This window comes from Lepeophtheirus salmonis, chromosome 5, assembly GCF_016086655.4.
Source record: "Lepeophtheirus salmonis chromosome 5, UVic_Lsal_1.4, whole genome shotgun sequence".
NCBI lineage: Eukaryota > Metazoa > Arthropoda > Copepoda > Siphonostomatoida > Caligidae > Lepeophtheirus > Lepeophtheirus salmonis.
In genome coordinates, this window is record NC_052135.2 from 70,928,474 (window position 1) to 70,951,484 (window position 23,011).

Below are 23,011 nucleotides of genomic sequence, written 5' to 3' on the forward strand. Positions count from 1 at the left end.
TTTCGAAAAAATTTAAACACTATGGATTTTTTAAATTTTTCGGAGAAAAATTTAATATTTAAAATTTATTTTCAAAAATTTAATATTTAAAATTTGTTTTCAAAAATTTAATATTTAAAATTTATTTTCAAAATTTAATATTTAAAATTTATTTTATTTTCAAAATTTTAATATTTAAAATTTATTTTCAAAATAATTTAATATTTAAAATTTATTTTCAAAATTTTAATATTTAAAATTTATTTTCAAAAATTTAATAATTTATTTTCAAAATTTTAATATTTAAAATTTATTTTCAAAATTTAATATTTAAAATTTTTTTCAAAAATTTAATATTTAAAATTTTTTTCAAAAATTTAATTTTAAAATTTTTTTTTTTCCAACATTTCTAGATTTATGAAATTTTTTTCCTAGAAATTTAATAGTTGTATTTTTTTCCTCAAAATTCATTAATTGAAATTTTTTTCCAAAAATGTCCGTCAATAACTACGGATTTTTGAAATGGAATTTTTTTTTTTATAAAAAAATTTTTAATTAATGAAAAATTTTTTTTCAATTTTTTTCAAAAAATAAGAACCAAGAACCCCCAAAAAAAAAAAAAAAGTAGATAAAAATCTTGTTTCCCCCCTAGAGCTATTTATCCTTTTATATATTTGACTTTTAATGTTGATGGTGAGTCGCTAGGTACTTGAAATCTAGTGGCAATTAAGCCCATAAAGTTAAAAAATTATAGTTGGATAAAGTATGACGCTTCATAGAATTCCATTTTTTCAAATTATTATTATCTAAGTACCAAATTTTATCTTATTATATAGCTGAACTTTAATATTACCTAAATCAGAAGTTAAGGGCTTGTACTTAATACAGCTCCTCAGAATCGAGTTCCACTTATCCACTTAAGTCGAATTAAAAAGGAATTTGTGAGTCAACTTAATCTAAAATGAGTTCGTTAAATAGTCCAAAATATTATGGGAGTAGCTGATTTTTTCTGTTTTCCTACTTATGATGACAAAATATGAATATACGAAGCTAAATTTTTTGTCATACAAAATCTACAAAAAATTGTAGTTTAAAGCGTCAGCACCTTGAATGTTTTTTTTTTTTTTGCATGGATAGCTGTAATTATATCTTATATTTGCTTGCTTTTGGTGTAATGGTCATAATATTATCATCTAAGTAGCATTGATTTATGTTAAGCATTTACTTAATTTCATGATTTAATGACTTAATTCCAAGACCATTCAAGACGCTGAGGAAGAAGAAAACAAAAGTACAAGAAAAGAATCAAATAAAAAAAGGTTGAAAAACCAAAAGTCATAAATCAAACAATGGCTCATATATTTATGTAGATATAATTGTACAATCATGAAAAGAAAATGACTGACTAACTGATATCAGATGTAGGCAGCAATGTCTACATTAGGGTGGTATGTTGATCAACTTTTTTTAAATGTTGATCAAAGCTAGTGTGGAAAAGTTATCATGGAGTAAAAAAAAAAATTGCAAAATTTCGTTGTTTTACAATGTAATATATAGGTAAAATATCTTGGTGTTAGTTTGAAAACTGATTTAGTCAATAAGGATTTAAAAAAAGCATTATTATTTTTTTTTGCATAGAACAATTTTGAAAGGCATATTTTCAACCTATAAAAAATATAAATGCAGTATTTTTCTAAACTCACTCTATGGATAAAAAAAGTAAGAAAATTTGTAGTATAATGTGCATTTTTTTTTGTATTTTCAGGAAGGAAAAAAATCAAAACTTCCTCAAGTTATTCTCTGTTTCTGCTCCATAGGGGGACTTTAGAAAATAACACTATGAATATTTTATATAGGTTAGAAAAATACTCATCAAAGTTATTTTATGCAAAATAAGGATTTTTTTTTTTTTTTAACCCTTTATTGACTAAATGACTCTTTGTAAACTTTGTCTCAGAAGCCCGACCTCGTAGATTAATGAACTTTGCAAGGCTCATTTTCTTACTTACTCCTTGAAAAACAAACCCTCCCTAATGTTTAATCCGTAGAGCGTCCAAAAACTGTCGAGGACTATTAGAATAATTATTCGATTGTTTGGGTATTATATTATAAACATTCCTGACCAAAAATAAATAAATAAAAGGTATATAAATAAATCTCTTGAATTTACATCCAACATTATATTATGTTCTATAATATATAATAATATTTTTTCCCCTGGATCTCATCATAATTCATCATCGATTCATGCATCTTTTTTATTATTGTTTTCCATAGCCTTAGATATTATATACACTTAAGTAATCGTAATAAACAATAAATAAAAAAAAACATAATAGATTTTCAATAATGGCTCCCTGATACTTATACATATATATATATATATGTTATGTGTACATTAATACAAAACAGAAAAAAATTTCCGCGTATGCAATTGTAATTTACGAAAATCATTTTTGTATCAATGATCATCATCATATCTGTGGTTGAATCAACCATCTACGTACTTTGTATGTAACGTATACAACTGCTTATTAGGATTTAATTGCATCTGCTTTTACAAATGTACCTACGTAATAAATAATAATAGCTACGTTCTAAGCAAATACTACCGTTTTTCATGGCACCGGGAAACACATTTTTAAATAAAGGGATCCCGGAAAATATTATACTATATGGAGGATCCCATTAGTAAATAAAAATACTGTCAAATTTAAGAATTTCTTTATATATTTTAAGAAAAAGTCTGTAAGGAAACAGGAGTCCAACATATCAATGGAAAAACAAGGTTAAAATTATTTAGCTAAGCTATGAACATATTTTAATTAACGTGTTTTAGGGATGGGATTTTTGTAGATAAAAATAACAGTTTCATTCTCTCACATTCTACAAATATTTCCATATCCATTTTATCTTAGACATAAGGAAACTTATAAAAGGCCTAAAGCTATACATACATGAAGCAAGTGGTGAAACGCCTTTGTTAGGTTGAATTAATTCCATGAACATTTGAGTTATTCCCTATAAGACGTTATGAGACATACGACACGTCCTTACTTTGATTGTTTCATGCAACAAATGGTGGATTTTATTATTAAAAGGATAAGTCTGGACATTATATCTTTAAGATATCCAAATTTAAAGAACCAAATATTGTACAAAAACAAAATTTAACGCCATTCGTCACTAGTATACTTCCCAAAGAAAGAAAAATTCCTATATTCATATATGTATCAACTGTCGATTTGTTAAATACCTACTGATCTTTTTTGTTGTTCCATTGATAGCTTCCAGATTGCAAGTGTCATCAACGGTGGTAATGTCGAACTTATTTCACATATTAAACCAAAGTAGCTACTTAGTTTAATTATACATAATTGCAAGAACTATAAAATATCAGTTGGGATCGTATTTATGTATGGGACATAATTGGCTAATTAGCAATTAATTTGGGATATTTTTCGGTATTCTTTTGGTTATTGAAAGATACAATGAAGATTGCTATGTGTTACATTGATATGCATTTTTTTAAAGCATGTCGAGTGTTTTGGTCAGGACCACCTTACTCGAGACCAAAACTATAGGAAGTCGAGAGCAAAACTTTGTGGGATCGAGACTATGTCGATACTAGCCGAGAGAAAAAATTGATATTTTCTTTTTTAAGAACAAAAAAATATAATCTATTTGCTTCAGTCTTGTTTGCTACATGTGTTTAATGTGTGCCATAATTTCAACGTCAGCTAAAGGAAAGAAGTTGATTGGTTAACTTTTATAACACCCTCAGAGTTGAATATTATTTTTTATTTCTTGGACATGCCGAATATTAATGCCCAAAAATAAACAAAAGTTGCGTCATATTATAACCTCTTTGTCAGCTGATATCCTTTGTGGCCTCTCCGTATTTCTTTCCCTATCAATCACCCCTTACCACAACCTTTTTTTCACGCAGGACAAGGCTCAGTCTTGCTCACACCTTGTCTCCACCTCTATTTACGTATTTCTACCTCTAATATGATGGTGATTATACCCTGCTATACATATATATATATATGTACTACATGATAATTCATATCTCTAAAGTTTTTTTTTACTTTTTTAAATATAAGATGATTTGCGAGTTGACAAATAAATAAAAATATATATATATATGTATAAAAATACCAAGGACGTCATTTTAACGTGATTTAGAAATATATAGATATATGGTTAAAATGATGGAAAAGTTTTTGTGTGACTGACTCTTACAAACCAACACATTGTATTATTACGCATATAAGTACATACATGTATTATATATTAACTTAATCTGGATATTTATTAGGAGTAATTGACATTTAAAAACTTATGCACAATCTCTGTTTGTTTGTTTTTTTTCTTCATACAAAAAGAGGGAAATTTTCTCTAAGGCATAAATTATTTATTGCGGGATTTTATTTTTTTGCTTACATATTTGTTTGAGTTGTTAGTTGTCAATTAAAGATTAAAAGCTCCCCGACTCAACATACGTACTATGATGTGCAAAGAGACACGTAAAGGGATCTACGTGAGGGGCTCTCAATTAAGAGGGATTCCATGCAGAAATTTGAATAATTCAATACTTTACGCCTCCTTCTATTTCAACTCAAATATCTTTTGTACAATGTTTGTATATATATATATATCTCTGAATTGGGTGGAGTGAGGAGTCTCATTACGTGAGCATAATTCAAAAGATACGTAAAGAGTATTTATATATATTTATGCAATAGTCATTTGTTCTTATAGTCTTATGTTAATGATTTAAAGTAGTTCCTACTTGGAAGTATGCACAACATAAGTATATTTTATTATCATCCATATTTTTTGGCTTTTATAGAGCAAAAATACAAATGAAAAGAAGGACCGATTAAAAGATCCGTCTACTAATCGTTAATCTAAGTACATATTGTCAATAATCATTCTATATTATGTAGATACAAAGGTATAAAAAAAGAAACGTTTAATACATAAAAGGTTTCAAAAATAAATATTTTTTTTTCCGCCGAAATTTTATAAATGTGTTGCGTCAACATAAAAACAATTCTGAACAAAAATCAAAATAGGAAAAAAAACCGATTGACTTGTATACTTCATATACCGGAGCAACCATTATTATTTACTCATCTCTATTAGGAGGGGTTAAGACTCATTTTTTTACAATTTTCCTATGAGCAATGTTATGGAACACATAATTAGCTGTCGACTGCTGAGAAAAAATTGCCTTAGTCGCCACCATGAGCAATCAGATCGAGAAGAGGATTGAGCACTCCTCCGAGGAGGATTGTCCTAGAAGGGAAGCAGACTTGCACATCGAAGAAGACGATTTACAATGTCATCCATTGTAAAACGATCCATTTTGGATACTTTAAGTGCAATTTGGTACGCCTCGAAATGGTTCATCAGAATAATTTCCTGCTAAAATCAACCATAATTCGTCTAAAAGTACAAATGTTATACACACTGCACATTGAAAAAAACCCATTGCAGCTGACGAACCGCAAATATGTTATGTGTTGAAGGCACTAGTTGTTATAACTTGTATCAGATATCTGGTGCTCGAGATCAATATATGAGGGGTTTGTGAGCAATATTTGAAAGTATTGGCCTTGGTTGGGTCTTGAACTATAAAAGTCTTTATTTTATCTGGATCTCGTTGTCTTTAAGGTGTTGGTCTAGCATTAGTACAGTGTCAGGGCCACTAAAGGACTTTGCTCCTCTCTCCAAATGAAATATCAATATGAACATAATTTAAACATTAACTCGTAAAAACTCTATAGTTTAATGAAATATTATAGTATAATGTAAATTATTCTGCTAATCCTTTATTTTTATAATTGACCTCTCTTAAAACTCTTGTGTCGACGAAGGAATGTAGCAACAAATCATAAAATTTCATATCAAGAACCTACAAAAGAAAAATCAATTTCTCATTATTTTGTCTTCTATAGAGTTTGGAGTGATTTCCTGGATATAAGTATGGATACGAGACTGTCTTGGTTTCAAGACCAGGAGATACGTAGCTACATAGAAAGTTTCCTCTTTTTTAAAGCCACATTTTTGTATCTTGGTCCCGATTCCTTAGACACTTTGTATCGTCTTGGTTTTGATATCTCAAATTCTTGTTTTTGTATTAGTCTCGCCTCGACAAAGTCGAGTTCATGACTTAGTTTCAGGTTAGGTGAGAACAACACTAACTGGTTCTTTAAACAAATTGTACAAGTTACAATATGTACGTCCCATAACGTCTTATTTAACTTTATAATAGCGGTTATTTTAACTATCAATTAATTATTAATTGACACGACCTCTGTGTTTGGATGAATTTAAATATTATTATATATTACAAATATATCTACAAGTCGTAGAAACATATCTTTGAACTTCTAAATTTAATTATGACTAGAGCCAATAAGCAAGACAGTTTCGTCAGTTGCACGAAAATACGGACAAAGGGTCTTGGTTTTATAATAAAATTAATGTCTAAACGAATTAATTTTTAACCCTATTTGGGATCACACTATCGTTAATTTTTTAATTTGAAATATCCAATCTGAAATAACTAATTTACCCTTCACTAAATATTATTACCTATTTGAGGATTATAAAATTCGTTTATGTCTTTCTGAACTTTCCCTCCAAAAAATATTCAGTGTCATGAACGCAATGTTATTTTTGTTTAATAATTTAATTAGTTTTAGTAACTTATTATAATTCATTAAGTTCGATCTTGGCGGGTCGGATAATAACACCAAACATTCTAAATATGAACAACTACTGATGTATTGGTCTCAAAATTTTAAATTCCTACCCTAAATCTTAAGAAAGCGTCTTAATTTGGACGTATGAAATGTCATACGGTAACCTCCTTGCTAAATTACCTAGTCATAGATATAAACCTGTGCGGTAATCATCAATGAACCTGGGCTATCTGGAGTTATTTAATAACAATGCATACAATAAGGAGGTGCGTAAAAATAAAAATCAATTTTTAGTCCTAATTTTCTGATACAAGATCCTAATCTGACAAAAATGTGAATTTATGTTTATTTTTGACATATTTATCGAGTATTTACACCAGGGGTCGGCAACCTATGACACGTGTAGACATATTCACTGACACGTACAACTTAGAAGATATTCCCGTAGTTTGTGTGTGTTTTTTACCATTACTGTCGGTAGTGGCACAGTCATTGAGTAGAAATGTTGTAGTTGGCACTCTATGTCTCAAAGGTTGCCTTCCCCTGATTTACACTATACATGATAAATTATATATTCCCATAAATCAAGAAGTAATCTACAGGGTCCACGCTACTACAGGTGTGCACGTCTAAAACTGAGCACTCCTTTAAGCTTTACGGCTTTAGGTCTTGACGAGGGGTTCTCTTGTAGACCTTATGGCCAAGATCTTTCTTAACTAGCCGGTCCATGGTCCTTCTGCTGATGTTGAACTCCCTGGAGAGGCCGCTGACGGTGGCCTTGCCTCTCTTGTCCTCGACATACTTTTTCACGGCAGTAACCATTTCGTCCGACCTTCGAGGCCTTGAATTAGATCTTGTGGGCGCCTTACGAGTCCCTTTGGCTACCACGCTATAAACGGTAGTGCGGCTGCAGTTCATAACCTTGGCAATTTCAGTGGGAGTTTTTCCCCGTGCGGAAAGTTCCAAAATTGCAACTCGACGTCTCTCCATATTATCGGCTGTTGTTTCACTGTTGCTATTTAGATTTTGCTGGAGTTTTGTTTATAGCTAGTCAAGACCCTTGCCTCGAAGTATAAATCCGTTTCAACTCAATAAAATCACGAATATGTGCATGGCGTAAAATTTAAAGGAGTGTTTAGTTTTAGACGCGCACACCTGTAGTGGGTATGGTCCCTTACTTCTTTGCAATTTATATAGCAATGACAATCTTTTCGAAATAGCCACGAGCCAACACTATAATATCACTAATATTTTAGTTTTGATTTCAACTATAAATCATGGAATTAATACCTGCGAATTTGAACATCATTTGGTCTCAGGATTTACTGCTGAGCCGTGATAAGTACCTTAATCTTTATAGTTTATAATTTCCCTCAAAATATGGGCGTGGCAAAAAAGCTTCCATTTTGATTTGAGGGAGTTGATTTTCTCTACATTTATTTAGCAGTGACAGGTATTATTAGAAACAATGGATCATCAAGATACTCAAGATATTTCCAGGCCAGCTAACCTCTCAATTAATTCCAACAGAATGGTAAAAATCATTGTTCTTGCTCTCCCTAAACTAACAGAAGGATTCCATTGACATATCTAACACAAACTAAGTTCAGAAATGTATTCAATGATTCCTTAGACAAAGCAATTGGAGAATCCTGAAATAAAATTTCAAAGGTCATAGATAGTAATTTCATACAAAGTTAAAATTATCATGAGTTGCAACTTTTGTTGTATAGTATCTCTCTCCTGGACAATGAAAGTTGAATAAAAATCAACTGGAACCAATAAATCATTCTGGATTATGGTCTTCGTTTTATATTTATGAAATTGTTAATTTTGAGCGATTTACTCTCAATAATAAATATGGCTTCTTTTCAAAAGAATTATAGACTAAATATGCCTAAAATGATTGCATTATACTATAGAAGAGTGTTTCTAACCACCTATCTATGAACTGAAATTGATAACATTTACTAATAATAAATCTGGATGTCCTATGGGAAATAAATTTATATACAGGGAGCGGGGATCAGATTGTCGCCTACTTTAAACCTTCATAACTTAAAGACGACATTATCAAATAAAAAACCGGTTACCAAATAGGAAAGCTATTCTCGTCAGCTGACGATACGTAGTTCAGTTAGCATCATGCCGTCATCATATAAGGAGATAAAGAGCTATAAGTGGAACGAGGAGCTTTCGAGGTCCGCCGTAGTCATGGCATTGGTTAATAATGGAGGTGAAATCTCCAATTCAACGATTGCTTCAACCTTAGGAGTGAATTTACGGACTGTTCAGCGTATCTGTAAGAAGCTAAAGGACACCTGGGATCTTGATACCACTATAAAGAGGGTACCCAAGGAGGAGGGCGCCGACAGGAAGGTCAGGGACAACGACTTTGTCGACAAGGTGAAGAAGATGGTTGAGGATGACCCTACCAGGTCCATGAAGGTCGGAGACAGGCCCTGGGTGTGGCAACAGGACTCAGCACCCTGCCATGTGTCCAAAATCTCCATCGATCGAGAGACATACCAACAGACATCCCCATAGCACCAAGGCCAGCCTGATGGACTCCATCAAGGAGGTATTCGGCAACATGGACAATGAGATGGTCAGAAGAGCCTGCGGCCGGTTCAGAGGCCGTATTGAGACTGTTATTGATGCCAACGGTGATTATATCGAATGAATGGCTACTCTATACCTATATGCTCGTCATACTTTTGGTTTTCAATAAAAAAGTTAAAAAATGTATATTTTGTGTTGTTTTTTGTAGAAAAATATTTTGGCGACAATTTGATCCCCGCTCCCTTTAGTTAGCTACAAATTCAAAATATACATAAAGAATATTAAAAATACTCTTTATGATATTTGCGTAGAGGCTCAGCAATATTGAATCATTTTTTTTCTACGAAATCTATTTTTGATTTATTCTCATATTTCACAAATAGTTCGATGTGTATATTTGATTTCCACACTCCACATAAAAGTAATTTATATTGCTTAGCCACTTGTAATAAAATTTAGCACTAAGCTTTGATACATATTTGATAACTTTAATAAAAACTTTTGAAATTGAGCATCATAATTTTAAAATTAGAATCTCTAAATCCCTTTACAAATAGAGAATTTCGTTTACAAATGGCCATTTTCAAATGACTATGGAGGTCACAAAAATGGTAATTGATGACTAAAAACTTATCAAACATAACTTATTATCAACACACAACAGAAAATAAAATTAACAGATTACCCTAAAAATGGGACACCCTGCTATATACGCTAAGCTAAATATTTAGAAAGAGTTGTCCTTTTTTGTAACTTTTGACCCTTAATATGACCTTAAGACTATTTTTTCAAATAGCATAAGGCTATTAATTCAGATATAAAAGGTTTTAATGATCACTAAATATGCAAATTTTTCCTTAAAAACACGCATTCAGGTTTGAAAAAGTTATTTTCGAGGTCAATTTTCATTTTTTTCAACCAAATTTTCCAAGGTATGTGCGGATTAGAAATCTTGGGCTGAAATAGAATTTGCTCATTTTCACAAAGTAACCCCTCCTTACACTTAGTGCAGTGACACGCTTAAGATATGCAACCATTAAACTAGGTTGGACTCTGCCTTAATTAAGCCTTGATGGATAATAGAGGCAAATTTTAATCATTAGTAAGGTATAACAAAATACACTATGAATGGAAATATCGATCATCTAATGGAATACCAATCGTTGCATCATACATTTACTATACATTAGTAAATTTTTGTGTGGAAAGATATACATGCACCTAAGAATGTAGGTGCACATAGGCACATATAAATGGGTAATTATCGAGTAGACTCTCATTCCTACATGCGCATTGCCTTAAAAGAAGAAGGCGTTAAACACTAGCCTGAAATAGGCTCTGATGAGCTTTTAATTAGATTCATATATACAAAGAATAAATTATTTTGAACGTTAAATAATATACATATACAAAAGCTGTCCCGAAATTTAGACTTTCCATACCAATTTGGTCCTAAATATTAAGGACACCTCAGGATTAGACGTAAAAGTCGCATCATATAACCCTCTTTGATAAATGAATTATCATAAATGACGACATCATCAATCAAACTCGACCCTCAAGGATGCAAGGTTTATAAGGATAATACAGTCTACAATTAGCCCTAAATTAAGAATAATAGTAAACTATTATCATGCATGAAGTATATTCATCTGAAGACTCTCAAGTCTAACACAATTGGAGTTAAACTAACGCTTTTCCAATCATTCTCAAACTCTCACGCCACAAATTGCATTTATCATGTATTTTTACACTATATCTCTGATGAAAGCTCAAAATAATCCAGAAAAGGTTTTGTTCATGCTGAATCTGAAGTCAATAATTATTTTGTTTCGTTAGATTATTCTTCATATATCACAACTTATTTAAAAGGTAAGTGGATATCTATAGAACAGACAAAGTTACCATTTTGTTCATAACTTTATATTTTTTTAAATAAAAAACTTGCTTTTTTGAAGACATTTAAAAAAATACTTTTAATATTTTTCGGATTATTGAATATACTAAATTTGAACAATTTTTTACTGCGTAAAATATTTATCTCATTCTTTCCGACTCACACATCTCCGCCCCTTGTTGTAACGACCTGATGAAAAGGATGCTTTAATTTAGAGCCTTTTCAAGGGTGCATCAGAGGGAAGGAACATGAGGGAACGGTACTGATTTCAAGTACCATATTTCGGACCTTTTACAAACTTATTATACATTTGAACGTTTTCATTTATGTCATAAATTGGAAGATAATTGAGGACAACCCCATCCTGGAGATTCATAATTGATTTTGTCTGAATAAAATGGACCTATTTCCAATCAATGTTGATGAAAAAAAAAAAGACTTAGGATGAACAATTCTTGATGACAAGGTTAAACAGTGATATTTAAATTTTCCATCAAAGTAATATGTGCTGAAATCCTGAAACATCCCAATGAAATGTCCATATTTGTACAATAATTTTTAATCGATTAGAGACGAGAAGACTAAGTCAATTAGAAAAATAATTGGTTGGGAACAAAGTATTTTCGTATTTCCCCAAAGGGATATACCCGTCGAGAACCTCCAAGAAAATTTACTACGTATAGAAGGCTGAACTTCTTTTGGTTCGTATTGCACAGCAGTGGTTTGAGCGATTTCGTTCTCTTGTATAGGAGGGGATTGATGCACCACGCACCGATAGGCTTGTTGTCGAAAATGTCGATAAAATCATGGAAAATATTGTGATAGACCGTCATTTTAGCAGTTGAAGCATCGGCCAGAAGTTGAACATTGATCATATTACCATTTTGAACCTTTTTCAGAAGACTGGATACATAAATAAACTCGAATAGGAAAGGAATCGTGTTTTATCAAGATAGGACCAGGCTGCACACATATTTGGTGACGCGCCAAGAGCTCGGATGGGATTTTATTATACATTCTTCCTACAGTCCGAACCTAGCGCCAACACACTACTACCTGTTCCTGCCTATGGGCATCGTACTTGGGGGTACAATTTGCCCTAAATAGAGGCCAGTAAATTTGGTTGTCCGAGTTTTTTTGCTAATAGGGACTAGAGTTTCTACGAGAAGGGGATTATGAAGTTGGATTCTCGTTGGCAACAAGTTATCAAACTGAACGAGGGATATTTTCCTTAAATATAATGTTTGTAACACTTATTATAAAGCATCGAAATAAAACAAAAGATAAGTAATTACTTTTTCCCCGACTTAATATACTTAATTCTATCCATTGTTATTGTTAATTTATATATATACTATAGAAATAAGATTGTTTAACAATCTAATAACTTATATATAATACATATTAGAGTCTGATATGCATATATTAAAACAAGCCAACAGATTTTTGATAGACAGTAAGGTTTAAGTTCTCTTTTTTGCTGGTCCCATTTTGACATCATTTAGTTCCCTACTTCTCATCTAATTAATGAAAAAAGGTTTTTATTATCACCTTTACAACTTGATTGTTTAGGCCTCAAAGTGGAGGACATCAGTAATGCTGATGCCAATTGAAAACGCTCTATATATGCAAAACAGCTGAACTGACGCCATTGAATGATTTATACATAATAATATGTTTCCAAGGTTAGAGTGGTACGTTTTGACTTATCCGCCCTATGCCTGATTATATTGCGTTATTGTTGTTACTTACACGAGTTCTAACCTAAAAATGTTTCACAATTGTCTTATCTTTTCCTCACTCAGTTCATGCCTACCTCGACTCTGCCTGCCATGGATATAATGAAATAATAATATGTATTTATCCCGGAAAATATAAGCAGTTTTTTTTATTCATAAGGTTATGCGTGAAATCTTATTTCCTTATGAATAAAAACAATTTTCCTCATAAAACGTGTTAAAAAAAAATAAATGCAAAAAAAAAAAAAAAAATCATCTTTTTGATCAAAACTATGATTTTATGGCTTTTTTGCTACATATAGGTATATATGTAGTATACAAAAAGAACAGAAAATCATCTTTTTCTCTTCAAAATCTATGTCTCGCAATAACAAAAACCAAAAAAAACAAAATATATTTGTTTTCATAAAGCTCAAATTACCTCATCTTGAAAAAAAAGAAGGCGAAAGAAATGTTCAAAGTCGTGTTGTTGGATTTGAATATGTTTTCGAACTCACAATAAAATCCACTTGAATAAAGTGAAATAATTCTCTGACAATTACTACAACGTCAACTTATTTATAAAACTCGACAAAATTCGAACAAAAAGGATCAAAATTAACAATATTCGAGTAATCATGAATCTTATCTTTGTAGTTGCTTATGGATTTTTATTGAGCAATTACTTATAAATTTCTTTGTCAAATTTTGGTTGAAGATTTTTACTATAGTCTAATAGGCGCTTTTTTTTTTTTTTTAATTCCCAAAATTGATGTATTCAAATTGGCATACTGCTTAACCTTAGATTTTATCTATTTAATGAAAAAAAAAAATTGTCTTATGTATTTACTCAAACTGAACTTGACTAAATTCTCAAAAATTTGAACCCCAGTCCACTCAATATTCAACTACTCGAATTCGATAGTTATAACTCAAATCCAACACTAATTGTATGTAGCCTACTATGTCCAATAACGTCGTCTCATGACACAGAAACTCATCCTTTTATAAAAGGATGTCTGATATCGAGTCATACTCAAGCAAAAAAAAAAGATAAAAATGCAATATTAAGACGCATTAAAGTCATACTCGTAAAAAAAAAAAAAAAAAAAAAGTAATTTAATCATGGTCAAATCGGAGATTACTTTGAAGTGTACTAACTTTCAATTGAAGGATCAGAGTATATAATATACATTGTACAAGGGTGTGGGTTTCTAATATATAAGATTGAGACTTGCTTGGTTTAAAGTTATTAATTAAAATCTGATTGTTTTGGCTTTTATGTTATATTAATAATCGCCAAAAGCAGATTGCAATTTTATTTTGTATATATTTATGTTAATGATATTGAATTCATAATGAAAGCAATTTTTGTATCTAAAGGGTTTTCACTCAAATGCAAAGAAACCTAGGAGTACTAACGCCTCAAACTTAAGTGTACAGTTAAGTATAATTAAAATTACTTGACATGGACTCACAGTTAAAATATAGACACATCAATAAGATTCTTGGGCTGATAATCTCAAACATCTTTATTTCAAATAATTATCAGAAGGTGGGGATTTAAACTCGAGAGTAGCGAATCGAATTGATTACACAATCTTGGACTCCGATAAAATTTCAATTTCTTTCACTGGATGCAAAGTACGCTTTGAAGTACCTTTTTTTTTTTTTTAGGACTTGAACTGAACTCAATGACACTATTGAAGGACTTTAAACTAGACTTGATGAAAACATTCAAGTACTTGTATGAATCGAGTTGGACTTACTTATTTCCACCCTTGCAAATTATTTTCAATATGTATGCGCAATTTAGAAAAAAACCCAGATAAATATAAATAGGGATGATTGAATTGGGGCTGGAGATTTGTATGTGCACCCACCTCAGACTTGACTCGAAGTCAAAATACTTTCAGCTTGACCTGGCCTTCTAAAAAGTGGTGAACCGTGAACATCTCTATTCCTGTGCATTTCCAGTATAAGATAAATCCAATCATAAAGGTTTCCTATCTTTGTTTGTGGCAAATTGGGCGAGTGGGGAATGAGTCGGCGTTTTTAATTCGTTGAGTAGAATTCGTAGAAGTATTTACAATTAGATTTTATGTATAGTTATATTTATGTATGCGAATATACAGCTAATTAGTTAATAAAAATGGCACTCTCTAATAGAATCATACATAAAATGTTAAGAGCGGTTTTACTGACGTCACAACTTGCATACTATACATAAAAATACACCATGTTGGAGATCGGTTGCTAGACAAATCATTTGAAAAATAACAAAAAAATATATATATTAAGGAAAATTCGTCAATTTTTTTAATATGGAAAAAAAAACTATACTGGTCGAGAGGTATTTATTAACACCCTTCTAAGACAGGGGCCCTTCATAATGATGACGGCATATTAATAAGGCAGTAATTAACCGACAAAAAATGGCTTTATTGAATAATTTAGAATAGCAATTTCATAATCTCTAAAATGAAACGACAAATATCTGAAAGTTTCAATTCTTGTCTTTTGATTGAATGGAGAGTTATTTAGTGAAATGGAAAAACTTTTATTTAAAAAGTCTAAAGGAAAATCCATGGAATGACAATTTTTAATGACAAAGACTAAAGTAAAGTAAAGGAGTAAGAATTTTTAAAGGAGCATTTTCATATGACGTCATCATTGTGGAAGTCAGTAATCTAGTAGACGCGATAAGCAATCAAATTTTATAAAAATAAAAAGTATTGTTTCTTTTTTATTAAGGGAAATGGCGTATCATTGCCGTTGTATACTTGGATGCCTAATAGTACTAGTAGACATAAGAAGAACCTTTACCGCCAATTAATTTATGGCTCTTTGTTATAACTCAGAGACTAATATTTATAAATACTCGTAAAAAAATATGATAAATCATCTTTATCCGTTTACATTGTATAGTCAATCAATTAATTATTACTTTGGCAAGGGGCAAATGGTTTTATCTGGTCCCTAATCTATTAGTAACATAAGTAATTATAAGAATCCGGCCATTTTATAGGGATTTTTAGGTCCTATGAATTTAATTTTAGTTCAGCTGACGCTTTGTTTATTCTAATAAGGCGTCTTTATATTTACAAGTAGTCTGAATAAAACTTTATTCATAAATGACGTTGAAAATAAAAGACTTAACACTTATATTGAACACATCTCGATCTCAAAATATCTTCTTTCTGAGGCCCCATGGGCTCCAGTCTGAGCCTGAAGCTATTGTACAACTTGATGGCATAGTCATTGGACATGCCAGCCTACTTCTTCTAATTGGATGCCTTCAGAGGACCAACATAGCGGTGAGAGACCTTGGAGGCCTTGTTATTCAAAAAGCTCCATATTGTATTGTCTAGAGGTGAGCCGTTTGATGATGAGGGGGCCCCAAGTTTGGAGGTCAGAAATCGGATGGGGTTTCCTTGAACCAAGCTTGAATTGTTATGGCCTTATAACCATATCCTGAATTTTGTTGCCTACAGAAATCCCCTTTGGTGTCGTTGACATCCAACCAGGGCTTTACAACCTCTTTCATAACCTCCTGGTACTCCTTGGTCCTCACTCTGAGCCACACGGCTCAATAAGTCTTCAGCGACAATCTTTTTGTATTCTCTACTCCCTGTCTTCCTGGAAAGGCCCTCCCGCTGTTAATAATCCTCCTTACAATCTCAACAGAGTAGTTCATAAGGTTGGTGATCTCTTTTGGAGAGTTATGGTTGCGGAGAGGATCTGCAATTCATTGCTAAACCCTACACATTGTAAATATCAAGAATATATTTTTAATATATATTATGTAGCGTCTGGTATATCTGAAATAAAACTAGACGTTAGAATAAGTATATAATTTTGATGGAGAGTAGAAGTTTAAGTCCTTTATTATCAGCCCTATTTTGAAATCCAAATAGACGGCACTAATTCGTCACCAGTTTCTTTAATCTTAATGAAAAAGGACTTTTATGCTTATAAAATGTATAGTACACGAACATACACGAACGGTTATTTTTGCAACAATCGCTTTCACCTCTGGTAATTTCACCTATTGAAAATTTTGCCACGTGCCATATCGCCACCTTTTTATGTTTACATTGCTATCTCTCTATCGATAGAGTTTCTTACATTTCTTCTAGCCTCAACTAATATCATTACTATTAATTAAGAGTCTCTAGTCTTGATCCTGACTCTGTGACACTTTCATCCTCATAAACCAATATTCCTTCTTTATTCTCAAACTATTTTTCTTTTTTATTCCTCTTCCAATCTATGACGGATGACACAACAGCAAAGACTAAAATAAAATTTCGAACCTTCCATATAAAAAGGCAGTTTATATGTCAAACATCAAAATATCTAAGAATCGAGAATGTTGTATTCAGCACAATTACGGGTCACGATATATTATAGCCTTATATTAACAGAAACCGTATATGAATATATCACAGTTTCGTTATTCGGGGTAAACTGGCGAACGGGCAAACTGATTAGCCTGACATTTGGCAAGTTAATACTTAAATGTGCCCTAAGTAACTTGGTAAATTAAAGTTTGCGATTTTTTTGATTTTTTTTCATAATAAATCTTTAAAATAGCAATTTCTTTTTTGTTTGTTTTTTTACTGATGAACCAATTTTTTATTGAATCAAAGAATAAAGTTTTAAGTAATTATAAATCTAATGTGTCATCTTTGTAGATCGGAATACCCCTAGAGAACTTTGTCAGAGACAAACATACCTTATATTGAAAAAATCATCCATTATTTTGTGTTTAAAAAAAAAGCTCGAAAGTTATCATGCCACTTTTTTTAGGCAGGATATTTGATTTGAAGCCTTTTATGTGTTTAAAATGAACCAACAAGTTTCCCTTTAAGGGATTATTTTCTTTTAATCCTCAACTTTTAAAAAAGGCAAACAGTTCGGGTTTGGTTTTAGTTATAAAGTAGGCCCCCACGATGACTGACAGAACAATTTGCTAAGGAAACGTGAAAATCCTTTTCCAAGTATGGCAGTCAATCTGTATGACTACGTCTTATAAAGACCCCCCCTCACAAAAAAATGAAAAATCATTTTACCGGAATTTTAATAAATATTAAATAACATTATTTTATACCTATGAATGAATTCATTAGCTGATGTATTTATTAGCTGCACATAATCACTTCATCTTCTTGCCAAAGAAAAGAGTAAAGGGGGGGGGGGGTGAATCTCTGAGTATCAATTAATCTTTTTTTTTTGCTTCTTGTATAAATATGTATTATATTATACATATATATTTGCAATTATCATGATAAAATGTGTCATAAATTCTTCTTCATCTTCTTCAAAGTGCATAAGAAGGTAATAACATTGTTAGGGGTGGGTTTCTCTCGGGAAATTTGATACCGGACCGAGACCATTTTAATTTTAACTAATTATGATTAGGTTAAATTTCATTTTGTTTTAGAAAATTAATTTGAGGGGAAACAATGACGTATTTTATAAGAAAAGAGAAAAAAAAAAAAATCACGGTTTGATTTTAGGTCTCAACACTAATTATTGGGTTTTTTTAACTCTCAGAGTGCTTGGTTCGTTCATACTTCGTTCCCCAGTCTTTCAATGACTCTTACAACTTAAAAAAAAAAAAAAAAAACACATAAAAAATATTTTATGTAAAATACTAACTAACCATGTATTTTCACTCTGCTCAAGTTAATGGCTAAAAGTTGGCAGTGTTCACATCAAACATTAGGTATATAGGTAGAAAGATATATAAATTAGACTGTCCCGGGTTGAGGGAATATTTTTTTCCCCAGCACAAAGGCCAGTTCTGATGAGAGCAGCTCAAAAACTAACTTGGACACAATTTGTGACATCTAAGGCCAATTTTGTCAAAAATGTGATTTTTAGGTCGAAATGAGTCATTTTAAACCATCTTTTAGCATCACAAATATACATAATTGTGTTATGAGGCAAAAGCTATTTTTTTTTTAATTAATTGGGTTTGTCTGTAGTTAGAAACGGGGACTTGGACGTGAAACTTAGGCATCGAGTAGGACCTGATCTCATATTTTGACGATTTGACTTGATTTCACATTCAAAGACTCGCAATTTAACTTGGACTCCAAAGCACGTTTATAATAGTATAAATAATGGACATGAAATAAACCCAAACAATAACTGAAGACGCCAAAAAATATTCAAGGATTTGGACTTTTGATTAAACACTTGACACTCGAATTGGACTTGCAGAATAATGACTTTTCTCCATCTCAGTCAATTACATAAAATATCGTTCCTCTTGCTTTTATGGGTTGTAAGATCTGTTCAATAACGATTTGCGGTTTCCCGGTTGTATCACAGATGCTCCTCTATTTTGTTTTTCGTTTACGAATATCATTTCATCAACTCGTGTTTAATCTTACAATAAACCAGAAAAAAAATTCTTATTTTGACCCAAGAAAACCCCTTTTACAAGTTAATATGGGTAGTCAACAAATGGAACCCAATGCTTCAAATGTTTCCCGGTGCAAGTATTTCTATTGCCCCTAATCAGAAAAGGCATTTACGTATTGGGAAAAAATATTAACACAAAAACAGGACAGCCTAATGAATATATATTAGGCACACAATATATGAGCAAAAAAAAGTATTTTATAATCATTGATAGCGGAGATTCAGAGTGCAAAATGTTAAAAAATAATATAAAAAATGTCAATATTTTTTATATTTTAAAACGACATAAAAAGTATTAAACATAAAGTACGTAAAGCTATTACGGAGATCATACGTGTATAATGTATATACGTATTATTTAGTGATAATGCAAAATCAATTAAAAACGTCCTTTAGGAAGGACTCCTGCCCTTGGAGTCCCTACAGCATCATTTAATTAATTGCCTCTGTTTTTTTTTTTTGTTTTTTTCATTAGTAAATGCCAGAGCATGATTTATCAATTTCTGAAAAAAAAACAATAAATTAGAGAGAAAAAAAAACAAAAAAAAAAAACAAGAGCAAAAATTATTTGTAAAATCTACATGGCTCATGAGATGAGGATGAATCAGTGACAATGGATTTTCCCTACTCTACTTCGAGGTAACGGTCTTACATATATGTTCATATATCAGGGTTTTGTTATTGTGGGGCATGGACGGAGTGACTATGGATTACTATCATTGATAATCCGTTCATTACTACTACTAAACATTTTTTTTTTTTTTGTACAAGATACGATTTTGTACGAGTTGTAAATTACATTGTAGAGATGAGAGTTTCCTAGTGTGCGAGGTGTATGTGGGAGTGAGACATATGGCCCCCCTGAATTAAGACCATTGTTAACATCAGCTGCCTATTATAGGATTTTATAAGTAGAAAATGTGTTACTGCTCTGGAAGGGAGAACCTTCATAATTTTAACTACCTTTAGTTCAGGGAAAATATTGTAAAATTATATTTAAACATGTTAATCATTTTTGTTCAAAAATAGGCAAGAGTTCATGATAAACACCACAATGATCTATTACAGAATAGCAAAAAAGAACTATAATACAATTCATTTTTCTTTTTTTGGTTTAATAGCCATTATTTTTTCTACTTTTTGCCCATCTCTACTCAAATGTATAAGCAAACTGTATAAAATTCCAACTTCAACAGGAGGTGACAAAAATTAGAATCCTTTGAATGAGGATAATTGAATAATTCATGGATGGGCAATATATATTTTTGACTCTTTTTTTTTTTTCTTATAAATAAAAATGACTTAAAGATAAAGAATTTGTATCACATTATAAAGTTCAAATGTCGATTGAGTTATATTACTCATAAACCCACTATAACTTAATAGTTTTAATATATCAAATTGGGATGATAATATTAGGAAATTAAAATGACAAATGTTCAAATTAACAGTCTAATGTCCAAAAATAAAATGTCCTGAAAGTTTGGCAGTGCCTTTTGAAGGTTAGTCCTAACATGAAATGATGTGTGTTAGAGAAAAAAAATAGCAACATTTACATCTACACAGCGATATATTAAGAAAAATTATAATTTTTTATTAACATTCGTAAGAGGAGTCAATCAGTTACTTTTGATTGAAAAAAAATAATCTTAATTTCTAAGCAAAAAAAAAACTCAACAATCTGTATGTTTAAAAAAATTAAAATAATCGATTATGATTGTAACAAGAAATCCCTATTGTATATTAAGTTAGGGATACCAACCGTTCTATTTTAACAACCTGAAAATCGGTTTAATCAATAAAAAACTAAACATTTTGTAAATTAAAATAAAACCCCTCGTATTGTTCTTAACTGGATGTAAAAAGGGACTGGGTCCGATCTAATGAGGAGTTTTTGTAGGTCACACAGCAGAAAAAATAGATTTTTTTATTCAAAATCCTAGTTATTGCCTCCTATACTATATAAATTTGTATCTGTATTTTTCATCATTCATATAAATCATTTTGTAGGAAAAATTAACTCACGAATTTTGATTTAATTTATTCATATCCCTCGTAAATAATTATAATATATTTTTTACCTAGTACTTATGCAGAAGGGCCTTCATGACACTACCATTCCAAGTAGTTTGTACCTATTTATAATCAGCCATTATTTGAAAGTACTTCACGTGCATAACACTATATCATGATGAATTGATCATTTTTGCCAAAAATTCCCCTGCTGATTTTTTATGTGACGTCTTCTTATGTGGTGGTTTCAACTGCTTCTTTTAATGAAAAGAATCAAGTGGCATGTATACTTAATTTTAAAGGTAGTTTTTAAAAGCCAGTAGTCAAAAAATAAAAATAAATACAACTAGTGTAAACAACATTATATTTTTTTATTATTATTGTTTTTTTTTTTAATGAGATGTAGCTTTTCAAGAAGGAGTGACCCATCTCTATGCATGTATATAGGTATTTATTAATATTAAGTAGGTATTTAAACGCTCATTTATGTATATGCTTCTCATATTTGTAGATGTCCATATATGATTTATGAACTATATTATAAAGCAGTGGCTGGCAACCGGCAGGCAACATTTGCCTTTTTTGTGGCTTTTATTTGTCACTTCAAAAATAGAGGTTAATCATTTGTGTAGTCCTTATAGTTTATAATTTTTATTAAGCCTTTAAAATAAGGCAGATTTATACTTTATTGATAATGGGGTTTCACTTCTATAAAATATATATTTTTGCTTTGTCTACCGGATGCGGCGAAAAATTCTCCTTACTTTCAATCTAGAACTTTATCAGGATGTATTTCAGCTACCCGTTGTCATCGGTTATGTCAACAAAATAAAAATAACTAATATGATCTCTTAGCTACCCTAATCATCGATGTAATCCCCTTGGCAGAAATGATGGCTTCCAGGCGGCCACAGAAGGTCTTGCACCCATTGCGGATGTAGTCCTTCGACATGGCATCCCAGTGCTGGTTGACGGTGTCCTTGAGGTTGTTGATATTTGGGTGATGGACGGTGTAGGCCTTGAACTCAACATGCACTCAAAAAGTGAAGTCCAAGGGGTTGGTGTATTGTGAGGAGGGGCCACAATTTCTATGGCCACGATGGCAAGCTGTCCTCCAACCACTTCTGGGCCTTTTTGGACGTGTGTGCAGGCGCACCATGCTGCTGGAACATCACCTTCATGTCCGGGCTCATGTTGGAGATCCCCAACCTTTTTGCAATCTCTGTTGGTTTCTTGCCATTGTCCAAAAGTACCTGCACCGAAATTCAGATGGCATTTTCTCGGCTTTTAAGAAACTTTGGAAGATCAAGTTTTTTTTTTTGTTTTGTTTTTTAGTATTTGACCAGAATATCTTTACTGCATTCACAAAAACCTTGATTTATGTTGCAAAAGCGAAGTGTAAAGATTTTTTCGCCGGTGGTCCTCCATAAAGTACTACAACGTTGCTAATGACCATAGATAAAAAAATATTATCTAACGGTATGTTTAAAAAAAGGCCGAACTTTATGATGAGAGTAGCTTCATTTCATTAAATAAGCTGCAATCAGCTATGAGAAGAATGAGATAAACAGACGCCCCGCTCCGTATCTAGCAATGATATAGGCAGGAACTACTCCAATGTCGATCATCAATTCTAATCCGAGCCCAAAAAGAATTAAATAATAATTATAACAAATTAGGAACATACAAAA

The 23,011-nt window shown here is 31.4% G+C and overlaps 1 protein-coding gene across 6 annotated transcripts in view; it reads left to right on the top strand.

Annotated features, from left to right (window-relative positions):
• The window catches only part of LOC121118205 (nuclear receptor subfamily 4 group A member 1), a 120,871-nt gene that overhangs the window by 58,322 nt on the left and 39,538 nt on the right, over nucleotides 1-23,011 (top strand). The window lies entirely within an intron of this gene.